Below are 5,565 nucleotides of genomic sequence, written 5' to 3' on the forward strand. Positions count from 1 at the left end.
TCTCTCCTCTTTTCCACTTAGGGTTAATGATTGAATAAATCCTTTATTTATAGAGAGTATTAATGGGCTATGGACCCTTAAAACAAATCTAGACCCTACACGTGTAGGTGTGGGATCAGTACATTCAGTTACATATTCAAATAATATAAGAATAATACAATTTAAATATGAGTTACATAAATATCTTGAAATATTTGATAGTGTCTCGTGAAACCCAGATCTTTGGGTAAATCGTACTGGTTATTAAGCAAGTCTTGTACTCCAAGCAGCTTCATGAGATGGCACTAATCTGCTCCATCATCGAGTAGGCTATTGGCTCTTTATGAAACAACCTTTTATACTCTGACATATGGTATGACGCCACATGTCTTCCCGAACAGCTACTCGACCAGCTTTCTAAATTTAATGTGGTATGACGCCACATGTCTTCTTCGTAGCAGCCACGTCATCCGGTAAAAATTGGGTTCAGCAGAAGGTTATTGACCCAAGGAAAGTTACTATGCTTAGTGATAGACATAATGGAATAGAAAAGACTTTACCTACAATTAGATCTTGTGTTAGGCATTTACATGCCAACTTTAAGAAGGAATTCCTAGATCTTCTTCTAAAATAGAAGTTATGGGCATGTGCAAAAGTCACAACACCAGAGGAATTCAAGAGAAAGATGGATGAGTTGAAATAAGTCAATAAGAAAGCCTACAATTGGTTAATGAAGAAGGCTCCAACTGAATGAAGCAAGTTACACTTTAGAGTGTTTGTGAAATGTGACATACTCCTGAACAATCTTTGTGAGAGCTTTAACTCTACTATATTGGACGCAAGAGAGAAGCCCATTATAACTTTGTTAGAAAAAATTCAATTCTGGTTGAAGTCTATACTATGCAAGAAAATGGAAAGTGTTTCCAAGTAGTTGCAACCTAAAGAAAATCGTATTGTGGATATAATAGAGAATAACAAGAAAGCAGCAAGATATTGTTCATGTATGAGATCAGATGCACACATCTCTCGGGTTACTTATCTTGGTACTGAGAGCTTTTCATGCAACCTAAGTACCAGGTCATGCACTTGTAGATCTTTTGAACTTATTGAGGTACCATGTGCACATGCATTGATATGTATATGGAGTTCCAACCTGAATGTCTATGATTTTATTGATTATGTCTACAAAAAATAAGCATTTAAAGCTCATATATGCAGGGGTTAGTAGGCCAATGCCTAGTCCTGACAAGTGGCCAGATCCTGCTTGAATCCAATTTACCCCCTCACTGAAACAAACCCACCTGGGAGACCAAAGAAGGCAAGGAGAAATGACCCTAATGAAGATGCATCAAATGCAACCAAAAAAGGAGGTTTGGACAATGGAACCATTGCAACAATTGTTACAAATCGGTGATTCAAGAGTAACTAGCAAGAATGCAACAATCACACATGTATTGCTTGTGATTTAAAAGATGTAGGTTTTCAATACTTATGATTCAACTATTTGACATGTGGGCATGCTTTTCTGTAAAGCCCTGGATACTCCAAGACCGTTACTGTGAGCTTTGAATCGTGCTTAACTCTCTAATCAAGTTCTTTGGTTATAAACATGCATCTAAGTGTTATTAATAGGTTAAGGTGAAAAACCAATCAAAATGAAATGATATATTTTATTTAAAACATAAAATTGTTCATGAGCCCATAAAAACTTTTACAAGTTATTTACAATACAAAATGGTCATTACAGTGTAAAATTTACAACCCGCCAACCTAAGCGGCAAAATAGGGTTAACCCCTACTCCTTCTGAGAAATTCCTTGGCCGTGGTGGTCAAGTAGCCGCATATGTACACATCGCCACCTAAGCTCTCCACTCAAGGCTAGGTGAGCTTTTCTTTCCCTTTACCTGCACCACATATCACCCATGAGCCAAGCCCAGCAAGAAAACTCAATACTGCATATATATAATATCAAATGATGATCATAATAATCATCCCGGACTTATAGCCCTAAACAGAGGAGTGACAGTGGTAAAAGTCACTACTGTGGGTTTTGTACCATTTACAAATGAGTGATCGAGTCACTAGCTTAAACAGGATATGTTACTGATGAGCAAGTCACCAATATAAATCAACTGAGTGACCATGGAGTCACTAATGTGGGTTCCGTACCCTTTAGCCATGTGACGATACAGTCACTTGGGCCTTCTGGCCCTGGCTCTGAGTAACTAGTCATGGAACTAGGCAAGCTCTTTTAGTTTTCATCGAACTTGGGGTCGGTCCGGCACTAATGCTCATGATGAGTCATTCAATGCTGATGTCGATTAGATCTAATCTTTTATCGGCTATGCGTTCATGACGCTTATGCCGCTCCTGACTCATAGGTCAGTAACATATGACCAGTGCTCAAAACTACTGTCGAACCTGACGAGTAAGTCACAGCTTCACAGCTAGTTCTGACACCGTTGCCGGTTCTGACTAGTAAGTCAGTGCCATTCACAAGTAAGCAAGATTTGCTATGCATTTGATATGCAATCAATGTCCACATTTAAACACTCAACATGCCTCAATAATAACCATGCATGTCACATATACGGTGCAGTTTTCTTACCTCTGGTTCAAGTGAGAAATAATAAAAGAACGACCCTTGAGAATGATCGACCTTTTGATTCCTTAGCGGTTACTTAGCCATAACCAATATAAACTCTCATCAATAAAATGAGTAATAAAAGGTTCCCGGACCAAGTCCTAGCCTCCGGGACATCAAATCCTACTAAACTGAGTAGTAGGAACGATCCCGAGGCCTAAGGTTTGAGTTCCCATGATCAAAACACTACTTCAGCCACAAAAACCCTCAAGCGTTGCGACCCCACCTCTCTGAGCTGCGACCCCCAGCCATGACAGAGGCGCCAGCCTGAGGCACCTGCACCAAGCGCCATGGCCCTCCTTCCCCAGCACTGCGGCCCCTAGGTCCTTCAGCTCCACCGCCCACCTGCACCAAGCTCGGGCCGCGGCGCCCAAGAACAGGGCCGTGATGTTGGATTAGCTTATACATGATCTTTATTTATTTTCCTGTATATCTAATATTAAACAAATTAATACGAGATAGCGTAAAACATGTTTCTAAAATTGAATTCAAAGAGAAACAAATAATATAATACTTACAGTATACGCAACGGAATTAAGAGTCCTTCCTTCAGTTTCTCTAACTCTTGTATCCTTTCTGTCGCAGAGTATTATCAAGAAACTGAACCGATCTTCTATTTTCTTCACGATCTTCCAATGTATCCTTAGAACCACCTAGACTAGTGTGGGCAATTCTCAACACATGAGATGGATATAGAGAGAAGAAGAGAAAATAACAAAGTGGCTTAGAAAAAGACTTGTGTTTAGAGAGAATATAAAACTATCAGAAAATCTGACTTGTGACTTATCTGTCGTCTCTAAAATCTTCTCTCTAAGCACTCCTTTTATAGACTCAATTAGGCTATTTAATTTAATTAAAAAATCAATAAAATAACAGCCATTTTGAAGCCCTAGGTCGAAATTATCATGGGCTATAGGCCCGTGAAATTTCCCATTTGATTATAAGCCCATTGGACTTAAAATCAATGCCTGTATTATTTTCTATTGATTTAATTAATTAAATAATTATTTAAATCCTTTATCAAATTAATTATTTATAATTTGAACCTTGATTTAAATTTATTTATTAATTTAGATACCAATTTATCTTAATTAATAAATCTGCCATAATTTCTCTTTTCTTCTCAAAATTACACAACTCTGTGAAACTATCCAAAATTGACCTGGTCAACTTTGATAATTCTAATTGATAATTAAATCAATTAATTGAGACTATCTAGATGATTTTATCCAAGGTACAATGGGGACCATGGGCCTATGAAATCAAGCTCCAATAAGTTATCATAAATCTAACAAATAAATTTACTAACTTATTAATTCCTCGTGACTCCACTATAGACTTGGAATTGCACTCTTGAATTCATAGAACGCTCTATAACAAATATAGATACGCTATTAATTATCCATTATTACAACCATAATTGTCACTCAATCCTCTATAGACGGTCTACAATGAGATAAGACTAAAATACCGTTTTACCCATCATTGTATTTTATCCTTAAAACACTTAGTTCCTTGTAAATGATATTTCAGTAAACTAATTTAATTACTGAAATGAGATCTCTATCATTTAACACCTTGAACCAAAATAAAAGGAAACCATCGTTTCACTTCTTCATCAGAAGCTATAGATGTTCATATCTATGATTAACACTCCCACTCAATTATACTACCGAGTTCCCAAGATGTAAGTATGGGCTAGTCCGTAGGGTAAGCTGGTAACGAACAAGTCAAAGAACTCAAATAATACAATCAGTTAGAATACTAACCACTCAGAATTGAGAATGAATTGATCTATGGTCAACTATATGATATGACTAGAATAGATAATAACGGTATGTTTACTTATCTTATCAACTGTCAATATCGGTCCTGCCCGATGTAACATATACATCTGATCTTATCTACTTTGCTAATGTTCTGGAAAGAACATAACACTGTAATGTGTAAGTAGATCATATCGTAGATTGGCAAGTCAGTGTAAATCCGGTGCACTGACTAATCTTAGGACTAACTTATTTTTGAACATATAATCATATTTATATTCCACTGTGATTACGTCACTATAAATAAGATTAGCTATATGCTCGGGATTTAATAGAAGTTTATATTAAACAAATAATCATGAAAATAAAACATGTGAGCAAAGTGATTGACCAAGTCAAAAAATGATTTCTATTCTTTTATTGATAATAAAATGAGATTACAAAGAATTTGGGTTTTAATTAGGGCATAAAACCCCAACACGTGACACCCAAGAACAGGGCCGCGACCCTACCTGGAAACTCAGGCATAACCTCGATTTTCCACTTCTAAATCCTTCCAAAAACCTACCCAAACATCTCCAAATCCAAAAATCAAAGTTCCCAAACATCCCAATGATCCAAAATCATCAAATCCCGAGGCTCAACACAAATCAAAAACTCATTAACACACAAAATCCAAATCAGAGCTTAGAAACTCTAAAACTCAAAACTTAAAGCTTAGATTACCTTTGATTAAGTTGTTTCTCGCTAAATCCTTCGGTCAAGAAGCTTCTAATCTTTTCTAGGATCGCTATGCCTTGATCCTCGCTTGATTCCGACTCCTAAAACCCAAGTTTCCTTCAAAATTGCGATGAACGGTCAAAAAGGATAACGAGTGCCAGAGAAAAGGTGTTTGAACGTAGTTTTCCTTATGACAAGTTACTTCAAGCTTAAGTAATCTCAAATAAATCCTAATGCTCGGGGTCCCAAAAATGTCCCCGGGGGAAAAATAGTCAAAACTCTCGGAATTTCCTCCTGATCTCACTAACTCCCAATATATCATCAGATAATCATTCTCATTATCCTATATCCCAATAATTGACCCCATTATGACAAAACCGCTAGCTTGCATTCTAAGATTGTCTCATGCCGAGTAGCTCGAACATATCCACATAATTATGAGATCTCATCCATAAA

Source organism: Humulus lupulus, chromosome X, assembly GCF_963169125.1.
Source record: "Humulus lupulus chromosome X, drHumLupu1.1, whole genome shotgun sequence".
In the NCBI taxonomy this organism is placed as follows: domain Eukaryota; kingdom Viridiplantae; phylum Streptophyta; class Magnoliopsida; order Rosales; family Cannabaceae; genus Humulus; species Humulus lupulus.